This window comes from Bos javanicus, chromosome 4 (genome assembly GCF_032452875.1).
Source record: "Bos javanicus breed banteng chromosome 4, ARS-OSU_banteng_1.0, whole genome shotgun sequence".
Classification (NCBI taxonomy): domain Eukaryota; kingdom Metazoa; phylum Chordata; class Mammalia; order Artiodactyla; family Bovidae; genus Bos; species Bos javanicus.
In genome coordinates, this window is record NC_083871.1 from 6,518,032 (window position 1) to 6,533,729 (window position 15,698).

The 15,698-nt window shown below is 37.0% G+C and overlaps 1 protein-coding gene across 2 annotated transcripts in view; it reads left to right on the forward strand.

Annotated features, from left to right (window-relative positions):
• Nucleotides 1–15,698, forward strand: part of ZPBP (zona pellucida binding protein) — a 151,469-nt gene that overhangs the window by 62,537 nt on the left and 73,234 nt on the right. The window lies entirely within an intron of this gene.

Here is a 15,698-nt window from a genome sequence, read left to right on the forward strand (position 1 = left end):
ATAACATCAAATAATAAATAAGAATTTAGTAGGATTAATATTTTTAAGAAATGCTTTGAAATTTAGCATTTTTAACTGATTATATTAGGAAATTGGATTTTCCCATTTATATGGTCTTATTTGCTATTGCAAATTAATTTATAACTAATAATCAGAATTCTCTCCATGTCACTATTATTCATCCTAAATAATAAATTTGATCTATACTGTTTGTTAACTGTTTTTATATTGCTCTGTACCCAGCATCTTGTATCTATGCCTAGGATGAAAATTACGCTGTAATTTCCAGTAGCAGTTTAGTTTCTCTTTTACATTATACTTAACATATTATTTATGCTCAGTAAATTTATGGCAGATTTTCCTACTTCAAATTACTCTTCAATGATCCTGAAAGTAAAAGTGTTAGTCACTCAGTCATGTTCCTCTTTTTACAACTCCATGGGCTGTAGCCTGCCAGGCTCCACTGTCCATGGAATTCTCCAGGCAAGAATACTGGAGTGGGTACCCATTCCCTTCTCTAGGAGATCTTCCCAACCCTGGGATTGAACCAAGGTCTCAGTATATTGCAGGCGGATTCTTTACCACTAGTGCCACCTGGGAATCACAATGACCCTGAACACTTTATTTAAAATAATATTTTAAAATATTTAGGATATGAAATAATTTACATTATGATGATTGTGACAGTTTCTTATGAAAATCATAGGTAATGCATATTTCATAGGTCAATATTTATTATGTTTACCCAGTGAAATTGACAGGAGAATGATTTCTTAAATTAGTACTCACTAAACCTCCTGAAGGGCTTCCCTGGTGGGCTCAGATGGTAAAGAATCTACCTGCAATGCAGGAGACCTAGGTTCAGTCCCTGGGTCAGGAAAATCCCCTGGAGAAGGAAATGTCCACCCACTCCAGTATTCTTACCTGGAAAATTTCATGGACAGAGGAGCCTGGCAGGCTACAGTCCATGGGGTTGCAAAGAGTCAGACAAAACTGAGCAACTAAGTAACTTAGAGCCTCCTAAAAGATAGCTCCAGTTCAGTTCATTTCAGTTCACTCACTCAGTCGTGTCCGACTCTTTGCGAACCCATGAACCGCAGCACGCCAGGCCTCCCTGTCCATCACCAACTCCCAGAGTCCACCCAAACCCATGTCCATTGAGTCAGTGATGCCATCCAACCATCTCATCCTCTGTCATCCCCTTCTCCTCCTGCCCTCAATCTTTCCCAGCATCAGGGTCTTTTCAAATGAGTCAGCTCTTGGCATCAGGTGGCCAAAATACTGGAGTTTCAGCTTCAACATCAGTCCTTCCAATGAACACCCAGGACCAATATCCTTTAGGATGGACTGCTTGGATCTCCTTGCAGTCCAAGGGACTCTCAAGAGTCTTCTCCAACACCAGTTTAAAAGCATCAATTCTTTGGCACTCCGTTTTCTTTATAGTCCAACTTTCACTACCACATGACCACTGGAAGAACCGTAGCCTTGACTAGACAGACCTTTGTTGGTAAAGTAATGTCTCTGCTTTTTAATAGGCTGTCTAAGTTGGTCATAACTTTCCTTCCAAGGAGTAAGCGTCTTCTAATTTTATGGCTGCAGTCACCATCTGCAGTGATTTTGGAGCCCAGAAAAATAAAATCAGCCACTGTTTCCACTGTTTTCCCATCTATTTGCCATGAAGTGATGGGACTGGATGCCATGATCTTGGTTTTCTGAATGCTGAGCATCAAGCCAACTTTTTCGCTCTTCTCTTTCACTTTCATGAAGAGGCTTTTTAGTTCCTTTTCACTTTCTGCCATAAGGGTGGTGTCATCTGCATATCTGAGGTTATTGATATTTCTCCCGGCAACCTTGATTCCAGCTTGTGCTTCATCCTGCCCAGGGTCTCATGATGTACTCAGCATATAATTTAAATAAGCAGGGTGACAATATACAGCCTTGACATACTCCTTTTCCTATTTGGAACCAGTGTGTTGTTCCATGTCCAGTTCTAACTGTTGCTTCCTGACCTGGATATAGATTTCTCAAGAGGCATGTCAGGTGGTCTGGTATTCCCATCTCTTTCAGAATTTTCCACAGTTTATTTGTGATCCACATAGTCAAAGGCTTTGGAATAGTCAATAAAGCAGAAATAGATGTTTTTCTGGAATTCTCTTGCTTTTTTGATGATCCAGCAGATATTGGCAATTTGATCTCTGGTTCCTCTGCCTTTTCTAAAACCAGCTTGAACAACTGGAAGTTCATGGTTCATGTATTGGTGAAGCCTGGCTTGGAGAATTTTGAGCATTACTTTACTAGCGTGTGAGATGAGTGCCGTTGCAGCTGCTGCGCTCGAGGTTGTCATTGCTAAAGCCAATATCAAACTGTTTTTCTCAATATTTTCTTAGATATTTTAGTTTCATGCCTTACATTTAAATCTTTAGTATATTTGAATTTATTTTTGTATAAGGTGTAAGATAAAGATCTACTTCTGTTCTTCATCTGGAAAAATCATTTGCCCAACACCATTTATTGAAGAGACTCTTCTTTCAACATTGTGTGTTCTTGACTCTATCACTGTCTGTGTAAGACCAGTGGACAATATATATGTGGGTTTATTTCTGAATACTCTTTTCTGTTTCATTGATCAGTATCTCTGTTTTTATGCCAGTATCGTATTGTTTGGTCAATATAGCTTTGTAAAGTAATTTGAAATCAGAATGTGTGATGCTTTCAGCTTTATTTATCTTACTCAAAGTTGCTTTGACTCTTTGGTGTATTTTGTAGTTCCATATGAATTTTTTTTGGGGGGGGGAATGCCATTGGGATTTGGAAACATTGCATTGAACGTCTAGATCCCTTTAGTTATTCTGGACATTTTAATAACATTCTTCCATCTGAATGTAGGGTGTCTTTCAATTTATTTATTTAAAAATTTTTTCTCATCAGTGTTTTATAGTTTTTGATGTACAAGTTTCTCATCTTTGTACTTTGTATTATTTATAAATATTTTATTTTTCTTGGTATTCATGTAAATGGTATTATTTTTTTGATTTCCTTTTTAGATAGTTTCTTGCTTATGTATAGAAATGAAGCTTTTCTTCTGTTGATTTTATATCATGCAGCTTTTACTGAATTTGCTGATTCTAAGATTCCTTTGTGGAGACCTTAGAGTTTCTTGCATAAATGAACATGTCATCTGCAAACAGAGATGATTTTACTTCTTCCTGTCAGATTTAGACGCCTCTTATTTGTTTTTCTTTTCTAATTGTTCTCTTTAGGAATTTCAGTACTCTGAAATTAAAGTGGCAAGTTGGGTATCCTTTCTTTGTCCTGCTCTTAAAGAAAAAAACTTTCAGTTTTCACTTTTGAATATGTTGCTAGCTGTGGAATTTTTGTATGTGAACTTAATTGCAGTGTTGTGTTTAAGTAAGTTCCTAATACTCCTACTTTACTGAGGAATTTCATTATGAATGGATGTAAAATCAAGCTTTTCTACATCTATTGTGATAATACATGATTTCTATTTTTCATTCTGTTAATGACTGATTTGTGTATGTTGAAAGATCCTTGCATCCCAGGGATACATCTCACTTGGTCATGATGTATGATCCTTTTAATATATTGTTGAATTTGATTTTCTAGTGTTTAGTTGAGTATTCTTATATGTGTGTGAATCAGGAATATTATAATTGTTTTTTAAATTTTGGTATCTTTGTTTGGTTTTGGTATCAGAGTGGTACTGGCCTCACAAAACGTGTTTGGAAGTGTGCCCTCTTCCATTTTTGAATGAAGTTTAAGCAGTTTTGGTATTAATTCTTTAAATATTTGGTATAATTCATGTATCAGACATCTGGTCCTGGAGTTTTTTAGCTAGTAGGTTTTTGATAACTGGTTCAGTCTTCTTGTTATTGATCTGTTTATCTTTTTAATTTAAAAAAAATTTTTAATTCAGTCTCTGTATTTTGTATGTTTATAGGAATTTGCCATATGTTCTAACTTATTCAGTTTATTGGCATATAGTTTTTCATAATAGTCCTTTATCACCTTTTATCTTTCTGTGGTATCAGTTGTAATATGTCCCCTTTCACTTCTGATTTTATGTATTCAAGTGTTCTCTCTTTTTTGTTGTTGTTAGTCTTGATAATTGTTTGTCTTTTTAGATTATCTTTTAAAAAACAGCTCTTGGTTTCCTCATTGTTCTGTTGTTTTTCTCTTTTCTAGTTTATTTCTGCCCTAGTATTTTTTTTTTTTTCTTTATTTCTTCTAACTTTGAGGTTCGTTTGTCTTTCTTTTTCTGGTTTCTTCAGATATAAAGTTAAGTTGTTTATTTAATATTTTTCTTTTTTTCTAATGTAGGCTTTTATTGTTGTTAATGTACCTTGTAATATTGTTTTTTCTGCATCTTATAAATTTTATTTTTTTTTTTTGGTTTACTCTTTTTTTTTAAAATTTTATTTTATTTTTAAACTTTACATAATTGTATTAGTTTTGCCAAATATCAAAATGAATCCATCACAGGTATACATGTGCTCCCCATCCTGAACCCTCCTCCCTCCTCCCTCCCCATACCATCCCTCTGGGTCGTCCCAGTGCATCTTATAAATTTTAGTATTTTGTGTTTTGTTTACATTTGTCTCATGGTATTTTCTTATTTGCCTTCTTTGACCCAGTAGTTCCAGGATGTCTTAAATTCCACATATTTGTAAGTTGTTTCATTTTCCTTCTGTTATTGATTTCTAGGTTCATTTCATTATGGTTGGAAGATAATACTTGGTTTGAGTTTAGTATTTGCATATTCATAATGACATGTTTAGTGATCCATCCTGTAGAATGTTTGTATGCACTTGAGAAGAATACATATTCTTCTGCTAACATCGGAACATTCTCTGGAGCATTCTATGTATCTTAAGTTCATTTGGAACATTCTGTGGAGCATTCTGTGTATCTGTTAAGTTCACTTGATCTGTTGTATTGTTCAAGCCTGAGGGTTCTTTAGTGTTTTACTCTCTGAATATTCTGTTGGTTATTCAAATTGGAGTATTGAAGCCTATTATTATTGTATTGATGTCTGTTCTTGCTTTCAAATCTGTCAGTGATTGCTTTATACATTTATTTAAATGCATTGGGTGTTAATATACACCCAGTGAGAAATTGGGTGTGTATAAACACCCAATGCATTTTTTTTTTTTTTTGGTGATCAAAGTTTTCTTTTTTTTTTTTCCGTTTTTATTTTTTATTTATTTATTTATTTTTTCCTAATTTTATTTTATTTTTAAACTTTACATAATTGTATTAGTTTTGCCAAATATCAAAATGAATCCACCACAGGTATACATGTGTTCCCCATCCTGAACCCTCCTCCCTCCTCCCTCCCCATACCATCCCTCTGGGTCGTCCCAGTGCACTAGCCCCAAGCATCCAGTATCGTGCATCGAACCTGGACTGGCAACTCGTTTCTTACATGATATTTTACATGTTTCAATGCCATTCTCCCAAATCTTCCCACCCTCTCCCTCTCCCACAGAGTCCATAAGACTGTTCTATACATCAGTGTCTCTTTTGCTGTCTCGTACGCCGGGTTATTGTTACCATCTTTCTAAATTCCATATATATGCGTTAGTATACTGTATTTATGTTTTTCCTTCTGGCTTACTTCACTCTGTATAATAGGCTCCAGTTTCATCCACCTCATTAGAACTGATTCAAATGTATTCTTTTTAATGGCTGAGTAATACTCCATTGTGTATATGTACCACAGCTTTCTTATCCATTCATCTGCTGATGGACATCTAGGTTGCTTCCATGTCCTGGCTATTATAAACAGTGCTGCGATGAACACTGGGATACACGTGTCTCTTTCCCTTCTGGTTTCCTCAGTGTGTATGCCCAGCAGTGGGATTGCTGGATCATAAGGCAGTTCTATTTCCAGTTTTTTAAGGAATCTCCACACTGTTCTCCATAGTGGCTGTACTAGTTTGCATTCCCACCAACAGTGTAAGAGGGTTCCCTTTTCTCCACACCCTCTCCAGCATTTATTATTTGTAGACTTTGGGATCGCAGCCATTCTGACAGGTGTGAAATGGTACCTCATAGTGGTTTTGATTTGCATTTCTCTGATAATGAGTGATGTTGAGCATCTTTTCATGTGTTTGTTAGCCATCTGTATGTCTTCTTTGGAGAAATGTCTATTTAGTTCTTTGGCCCATTTTTTGATTGGGTCGTTTATTTTTCTGGAGTTGAGCTGTAGGAGTTGCTTGTATATTTTTGAGATTAGTTGTTTGTCGGTTGCTTTATTTGCTATTATTTTCTCCCATTCTGAAGGCTGTCTTTTCAGCTTGCTAATAGTTTCCTTTGATGTGCAGCTTTTAAGGTTAATTAGATCCCATTTGTTTATTTTTGCTTTTATTTCCAATATTCTGGGAGGTGGGTCATAGAGGATCCTGCTGTAATTTATGTCGGAGAGTGTTTTGCCTATGTTCTCCTCTAGGAATTTTATAGTTTCTGGTCTTACGTTTAGATCTTTAATCCATTTTGAGTTTATTTTTGTGTATGGTGTTAGAAAGTGGTCTAGTTTCATTCTTTTACAAGTGGTTGACCAGATTTCCCAGCACCACTTGTTAAAGAGATTGTCTCTAATCCATTGTATATTCTTGCCTCCTTTGTCAAAGATAAGGTGTCCATATGTGCGTGGATTTATCTCTGGGCTTTCTATTTTGTTCCATTGATCTATATTTCTGTCTTTGTGCCAGTACCATACTGTCTTGATAACTGTGGCTTTGTAGTAGAGCCTGAAGTCAGGTAGGTTGATTCCTCCAGTTCCATTCTTCTTTCTCAAGATCGCTTTGGCTATTTGAGGTTTTTTGTATTTCCATACAAATTGTGAAATTATTTGTTCTAGCTCTGTGAAGAATACTGTTGGTAGCTTGATAGGGGTTGCATTGAATCTATAAATTGCTTTGGGTAGTATACTCATTTTCACTATATTGATTCTTCCAATCCATGAACATGGTATATTTCTCCATCTATTAGTGTCCTCTTTGATTTCTTTCACCAGTGTTTTATAGTTTTCTATATATAGGTCTTTAGTTTCTTTAGGTAGATATATTCCTAAGTATTTTATTCTTTCCGTTGCAATGGTGAATGGGATTGTTTCCTTAATTTCTCTTTCTGTTTTCTCATTATTAGTGTATAGGAATGCAAGGGATTTCTGAGTGTTGATTTTATATCCTGCAACTTTACTATAGTCATTGATTAGTTCTAGTAATTTTCTGGTGGAATCTTTAGGGTTTTCTATGTAGAGGATCATGTCATTTGCAAAGAGTGAGAGTTTTACTTCTTCTTTTCCAATTTGGATTCCTTTTATTTCTTTTTCTGCTCTGATTGCTGTGGCCAAAACTTCCAAAACTATGTTGAATAGTAATGATGAAAGTGGGCACCCTTGTCTTGTTCCTGACTTTAGAGGAAATGCTTTCAATTTTTCACCATTGAGGATAATGTTTGCTGTGGGTTTGTCATATATAGCTTTTATTCTGTTGAGGTATGTTCCTTCTATTCCTGCTTTCTGGAGAGTTTTTATCATAAATGGATGTTGAATTTTGTCAAAGGCTTTCTCTGCATCTATTGAGATAATCATATGGTTTTTATTTTTCAATTTGTTAATGTGGTGTATTACATTGATTGATTTGTGGATATTGAAGAATCCTTGCATCCCTGGGATAAAGCCCACTTGATCATGGTGTATGATCTTTTTAATGTGTTGTTGGATTCTGATTGCTAGAAGTTTGTTAAGGATTTTTGCATCTATGTTCATCAGTGATATTGGCCTGTAGTTTTCTTTTTTTGTGGCATCTTTGTCAGGTTTTGGTATTAGGGTGATGGTGGCCTCATAGAATGAGTTTGGAAGTTTACCTTCCTCTGCAATTTTCTGGAAGAGTTTGAGCAGGATAGGTGTTAGCTCTTCTCTAAATTTTTTGTAGAATTCAGCTGTGAAGCCGTCTGGACCGGGGCTTTTGTTTGCTGGAAGATTTTTGATTACAGTTTCAATTTCCGTGCTTGTGATGGGTCTGTTAAGATTTTCTATTTCTTCCTGGTTCAGTTTTGGAAAGTTGTACTTTTCTAAGAATTTGTCCATTTCTTCCACGTTGTCCATTTTATTGGCATATAATTGTTGATAGTAGTCTCTTATGATCCTTTGTATTTCTGTGTTGTCTGTTGTGATCTCTCCATTTTCGTTTCTAATTTTGTTGATTTGATTTTTCTCCCTTTGTTTCTTGATGAGTCTGGCTAATGGTTTGTCAATTTTATTTATCCTTTCAAAGAACCAGCTTTTGGTTTTGTTGATTTTTGCTATGGTCTCTTTTGTTTCTTTTGCATTTATTTGTGCTCTAATTTTTAAGATTTCTTTCCTTCTACTAACCCTGGGGTTCTTCATTTCTTCCTTTTCTAGTTGCTTTAGGTGTAGAGTTAGGTTATTTATTTGACTTTTTTCTTGTTTCTTGAGGCATGCCTGTATTGCTATGAACTTTCCCCCTAGGACTGCTTTTACCGTATCCCACAGGTTTTGGGTTGTTGTGTTTTCATTTTCATTCGTTTCTATGCAAATTTTGATTTCTTTTTTGATTTCTTCTGTGATTTGTTGGTTATTTAGCAGCGTGTTGTTCAGCCTCCATATGTTGGAATTTTTAATAGTTTTTCTCCTGTAATTGAGATCTAATCTTACTGCATTGTGGTCAAAAAAAATGCTTGGAATGATTTCTATTTTTTGGAATTTACCAAAGGTAGCTTTATGGCCCAGGATGTGATCTATCCTGGAGAAGGTTCCATGTGCGCTTGAGAAAAAGGTGAAATTTATTGTTTTGGGATGAAATGTCCTATAGATATCAATTAGGTCTAACTGGTCTATTGTATCATTTAAAGTTTGTTTTTCCTTCTTAATTTTCTGTTTAGTTGATCTATCCATAGGTGTAAGTGGGGTATTAAAGTCTCCCACTATTATTGTGTTATTGTTAATTTCTCCTTTCATACTTGTTAGCATTTGTCTTACGTACTGTGGTGCTCCCGTGTTGGGTGCATATATATTTATAATTGTTATATCTTCTTCTTGGATTGATCCTTTGATCATTATGTAGTGACCTTTTTTGTCTCTTTTCACAGCCTTTGTTTTAAAGTCTATTTTATCTGATATGAGTATTGCTACTCCTGCTTTCTTTTGGTCCCTATTTGCATGGAAAATCTTTTTCCAGCCCTTCACTTTCAGTCTGTATGTGTCCCCTGTTTTGAGGTGGGTCTCTTGTAGACAACATATGTAGGGGTCTTGTTTTTGTATCCATTCAGCCAGTCTTTGTCTTTTGGTTGGGGCATTCAACCCATTTACGTTTAAGGTAATTACTGATAAGTATGATCCCGTTGCCATTTACTTTATTGTTTTGGGTTCGAGTTTATACACCGTTTTTGTGTTTCCTGTCTAGAGAATATCCTTTAGTATTTGTTGGAGAGCTGGTTTGGTGGTGCAGAATTCTCTCAGCTTTTGCTTGTCTGAAAAGCTTTTGATTTCTCCTTCATACTTGAATGAGATCCTTGCTGGGTACAATAATCTGGGCTGTAGGTTATTTTCTTTCATCATTTTAAGTATTTCTTGCCATTCCCTCCTGGCTTGAAGAGTTTCTATTGAAAGATCAGCTGTTATCCTTATGGGAATTCCCTTGTGTGTTATTTGTTGTTTTTCCCTTGCTGCTTTTAATATTTGTTCTTTGTGTTTGATCTTTGTTAATTTGATTAATATGTGTCTTGGGGTGTTTCTCCTTGGGTTTATCCTGTTTGGGACTCTCTGGGTTTCTTGGACTTGGGTGTTTATTTCCTTCCCCATTTTAGGGAAGTTTTCCACTATTATCTCCTCAAGTATTTTCTCATGGTGTTTCTTTTTGTCTTCTTCTTCTGGAACCCCTATGATTCGAATGTTGTAGCGTTTAATATTGTCCTGGAGGTCTCTGAGATTGTCCTCATTTCTTTTAATTCGTTTTTCTTTTATCCTCTCTGATTCATTTATTTCTACCATTCTATCTTCTAATTCACTAATCCTATCTTCTGCCTCTGTTATTCTACTATTTGTTGCCTCCAGAGTGTTTTTAATTTCATTTATTGCATTATTCATTATATATTGACTCTTTTTTATTTCTTCTAGGTCCTTGTTAAACCTTTCTTGCATCTTCTCAATCCTTGTCTCCAGGGTGTTTATCTGTGATTCCATTTTAGTTTCAAGATTTTGGATCAATTTCACTATCATTATTTGGAATTCTTTATCAGGTAGATTCCCTATCTCTTCGTCTTTTGTTTGGTTTGGTGGGCATTTATCCTGTTCCTTTATCTGCTGAGTATTCCTCTGTCTCTTCATCTTGTTTAAATTGCTGAGTTTGGGGTGTCCTTTCTGTATTCTGGCAGTTTGTGGAGTTCTCTTTATTGTGGCGTTTCCTCACTGTGTGTGGGTTTGTACAGGTGGCTTGTCAAGGTTTCCTGGTTAGGGAAGCTTGTGTCGGTGTTCTGGTGGGTGGAGCTGTATTTCTTCTCTCTGGAGTGCAATGAAATGTCCAGTAATGAGTTATGAGATGTCTATAGTTTTGGGGTGACTTTGGGCAGCCTGTATCTTGAAGCTCAGGTCTGTGTTCCTTTGTTGCTGGAGAATTTGCTTGGTATGTCTTGCCCTGGAACTTATTGGCCCTTGTGTGGTGCTTGGTTTCAGTGTAGGTATGGAGGCATTTGATGAGCTCCTGTCAATTAATGTTCCTTGGAGTCAGGAGTTCCCTGGAGTCAGGGTTTGGACTTAAGTCTCCTGCTTCCGGTTATCGGTCTTATTTTTACAGTAGTTTCAAAACTTCTCCTTCTATACAGCACCACTGATAAAACATCTACATTAAAGATGAAAAGTTTCTCTACGGTGAGGGTCACTCAGAGAGGTTCACAGGGTTACATGGAGAAGAGAAGAGGGAGGAGGGAGTTAGAGGTGACCCAAATGAGATGAGGTGAATCAATAGTGGAGAGAGTGGGCTAGCCAGTAGTCACTTCCTTATGTGCACTCCACAACTGGACCACTCAGAGATGTTCACGGAGTTATACAGAGAAGAGAAGAAGGAGGAAGGTGACAGAGGTGGCCAGAAGGATAAAAGGGGGAATGAAAAGGAGGGAGACAGATCCAGCCAGTAATCAGTTCCCTAAGTGTTCTCCACCGTCTGGAACACACAGAAATTCACAGAGTTGGGTAGAGTAGAGAGGGGTTAGGGAGGAGACACAGGCGACCTGGTGGAGAAAAAGGAGAGTCCAAAGGGAGAGAGAGCAGTCAAGCCAGTAATCTCACTCCCTAGTGAAAAATGGGTCCTGAAGATTGGGTCCTTAAAGGTACAAAATTGGTAACAAATACATAAAAGCAAAAATTAAAAATCTAGAGTAGAGTTTGGAATTTCAAAAATACGATGTTAAAGAAAAGAAGAAGGAAAAGAAAGAGAAAAAATGAACAAACAAAAACAAACAAGGTCGCGAAAATTATAAAGAAAGTACAGGTACAAAATTGATAACTAATACCAAAAAGCAAAAATTAAAAATCTAGAGTAGAGTTTGGAATTTCAAAAATACGATGTTAAAGAAAATAAGAAGGAAAAGAAAGAGAGAAAAAACAAACAAACAAAAACAAGCAAGGTCGCGAAAATTATAAAGAAAGTACAGGTACAAAATTGATAACTAATACCAGAAAGCAAAAATTAAAAATCTAGAGTAGAGTTTGGAATTTCAGATATACAATGTTATATAAAAGAAGAAGAGAAAGAAACAGAGAAGAAAAAAAAAAAAAAAGTCACAGAAATTATATAAAAAAAAACTATAGGTACAAAATTGATAACATATACCAAAAAGCGAAAATTAAAAATCTAGAGTAGAGTTTGGAATTTCAAAAATACAATGTTAAAGAAAAGAAGAAAAAAACAAAAACAAAACAAACAAACAAACAAAAAAACAAGGTCAAAAAATTATAAAATATATATATATGAAGTTTGCTGAAGAAGAAAAAAATGGGGTCTTTTTTTTTTGCAAAGTAATAGGTTATAAAAGTGAAAATTAAAGGAACAATAGAGGACTTAAAAATTTTTTTTTTAATTAAAAAAAAAAGAATGATCTTAAAAATAATAAAAATATATCTAGGACTTTCTTGATTTTTTTGTGGGTGTTGTGGGTTCAGTTCATTTTTGGCTAGTTCCTTGGTCAGACTTATATTTCTCAAGATCTGTAGGCCCCTTCCTATGTAGTCTGTAGTAACCACAGGGTTTTGATCTATTGCCTGTAGCTTCCAAGGCGTTTCCCTCTGTTATATCTTCTTCTGTTTGCTAGTCTCTTCAGTATCTGGTTTCCGCCCTGACACAAAGGGCACGGTGGAGGACACTTTTTTTTTTTTTTTTAGGCTTACTTGTTCAGTCGCGCTGTGGGGAGGGAGGGAGGGATGCTGCAAACAAATAACACTGGTGTGGGCTCGCAGTGCCTCAGCCACCCTGGGTCTGCCCCCGCTCACGGCGCATGTAGCCTCCCTGTCCACACTGCTCGGACTCTAGGTTGTTCCGCTGGGAACAATCCGAGGCTGGCCCTGGGCTGCATGCACCTCCCAGGTCCAAGCCGCTCAGGTTCAGGCACTCGGGTAGTCCTCAGAGGCGCAGACTCAGTTGGGCCTGCGTTTTGTGCTCTTCCCAGGTCCGAGCAGCTCAGGTGATGAGGTGTTTGGCGAGCGCCAATGCTGCGACTTATCACCTCCCCGCCACTCGGTTATCTGGGTGTAAAACCGGTGCACCTTCTCAGGCAGATGTTGACCGTCCAGACCCCCAAGAAGTTTTAGTTAGCAAAGAAGCCTGCTTACAGTTTTATAGATAATGTCTCTCTGGGGCTGCGATTGCCCCCTTCTGGCTCTGGCTGCCTGTCACCGGAGGGGGAAGGTCTGCAGCCGGCTATCTCTGTTCAGTCCTTTGTTCCGTGTGCGGGCCTGGCGGTCTTAGGTTAGGGCTGGCTTTTTGCGTGGTAGATATCCCACAGTCTGGTTTGCTAGCCCAAATTATTTCGCTCAGATAGCGCTCAGGGTATTCAGGCCAGATTCTTACTCTCAGCGATGCAGCCCACACCGCACCTCCCTGCCCAGACCCTGCTTGCTAATGGCGGATGCAGGCGTCTGCGCTGCTTCTCCGCTGGGGGAGTTACCATAGGGCTCCCAATCTGCGAGTTTTAATTGTTTATTTATTTTTTCTCCCTGTTATGTTGCCCTCTGTGCTTCCAAAGCTCGGCACAGATTCGGCAGTGAGAAGGTTTCCTGGTGTTTGGAAACTTCTCTCTTTTTAAGATTCCCTTCCCGGGACGGAACTCCGTCCCTCCCTCTTTTGTCTTTTTTGTCTTTAATATTTTTTCCTACCTCCTTTTGAAGAGTTGGGTTGCTTTTCTGGGTGCCTGATGTCCTCTGCCGGCATTCAGAAGTTGTTTTGTGGAATTTACTCGAGGTTTAAATGCTCTTTTGATGAATTTGTGGGGGAGAAAGTGTTCTCCCTGTCCTACTCCTCCGCCATCTTGGCTCCTCCCCCACCAATGCATTTAAATCAGGATATCTTTTTCCATGTTTCACTTTCAGCCTCTCAGTGAAGTGTACTTAAATCTAAAGTTAATCTCTGTAGATAGCATGTAGTTGGACATCTTGTTTTATCCATTAAGCAATGGTATATTTTTCACTAGAGAATTTAATTGGTTTATGTTTATGGTTATTATTGATAGGTAAGGGCCTACAGTTGTCATTTTGTTAATTATTTTATGTATGTTTTGTAGTTCCTTTGTTCCTTTCTTCCAGTGTTGCTGTCTTTTTTATTTGATGCTTTTTTTTTTGCATTGATACTCTTTGATTCCTTTCTTTTTTAAAAAGTTATTTTCTTTGTTGTTACCATCAAGCTTATATATAAATATTTTAGTTATAATAGTCTATTTTAATCTGATAACTTCAATTGCATACAAAAGTCTATATTTATACTCATCCCTGACCTGGTGCAGCCATGAAATTAAAAGACGCTTACTCCTTGGAAGGAAAGTTATGACCAACCTAGACAGCATATTCAAAAGCAGAGACATTACTTTGCCAACAAAGGTCCATCTAGTCAAGGCTATGGTTTTTCCTGTGGTCATGTATGGATGTGAGACGTTGGACTGTGAAGAAGGCTGAGCACTGAAGAATTGATGCTTTTGAAGTGTGGTGTTGTAGAAGACTCTTGAGAGTCCCTTGGACTGCAAGGAGATTCAACCAGTCCATTCTAAAGGAGATCAGTCCTAGGTGTTGTTTGGAAGGAATGATGCTAAAGCTGAAACTCCAGTACTTTGGCTACCTCATGCGAAGAGTTGACTCATTGGAAAAGACTGATGCTGGGAGGGATTGGGGGCAGGAGGAGAAGGGGACGACAGAGGATGAGATGGCTGGATGGCATCACCGACTTGATGGACGTGAGTTTGGGTGAACTCCGGGAGTTAGTGATGGACAGGGAGGCCTGGTGTGCTGCAATTCATTGGGTTGCAAAGAGTTGGACACGACTGAGTGAATGAACTGAACTGAACTGACCTGGTATGTTATTGACGTCACAATTTGCATCTTTTGTATTGTGTATGTAATTACAGATTTTTATACTTTTTTCTCTTTATTTTTATACTTTTTTCTCTAACTTTTCTGCTGGTTTAAAATGTGATTTGTGTGTCATCCTTATAGTATTACATTATTCTGTATTTGCTGTGAGATTTATACTTTTTTATGTTGCTTTTAAATGCTCTTCAATTTGTTTGTTGGACTCTCTTTAGCACTTCTTATAAGGCAGTACACTCACCAGGGCAGAGCCCTGAGATGCTCAGACTTCTAGTGGTATTAAACTCTTTCATTTTTTGTTCATCAAGGAAATTCTTCATGTCTCCTTCATTTTAAAAATATAATTTAAAGATATATACATATATATTATATACTTTTATAGATATATGGTTTTGCAGATGTATGCTTGTATATATAGCTCGGACTTCTAGTGCTTAAATGCTTAAACGTTAAATGCTTTCACGTTTGTTTGTCTAGGAAATTATTCACGTCTCCTTCATTTAAAATGATAGTTTTACAGATATATACACTTTTACAGATATATATATATATACACACATACATACATACACACACACACACACACACACACACACATACAGCTTCTCCATATTTGGCTGCAATAGAATCAATCTGATTTTGGTACTGTCTATTTGGTGATGTCTACATGTAGAGTCATCTCTTTTGTGGTTGGAAAAGTTTGTTTGCTATGACCAGTGTGTTCTCTGGACAAAACTCTGTTAGCCTTGCCCTGCTTCATTTTGTAATCCAAGGCCAAACTTACCTGTTACTTTTAAGTATCTCTTGACTTCTTATTTTTGCATTCTAATCTCTTATGATGAAAAGGGCATCTTTTTTTGGTGTTATTTCTGGAAGGTCTTGTAAGTCTTCATAGAACTGTTTAACTTCAGCTTCTTCAGCATTCATCATTCAGCAGTAGTTGGGGCATAGACTTGGATTACTGTTACATTGAATGATTTGCCTTGGAAATGAATCAAGTCATTCTGTCATATTTGAAAATGCACCCAAGTTACTGCATTTTGAATTCTTTTGTTGACATTGAGGGCTACTCCATTTCTTCTAAAAG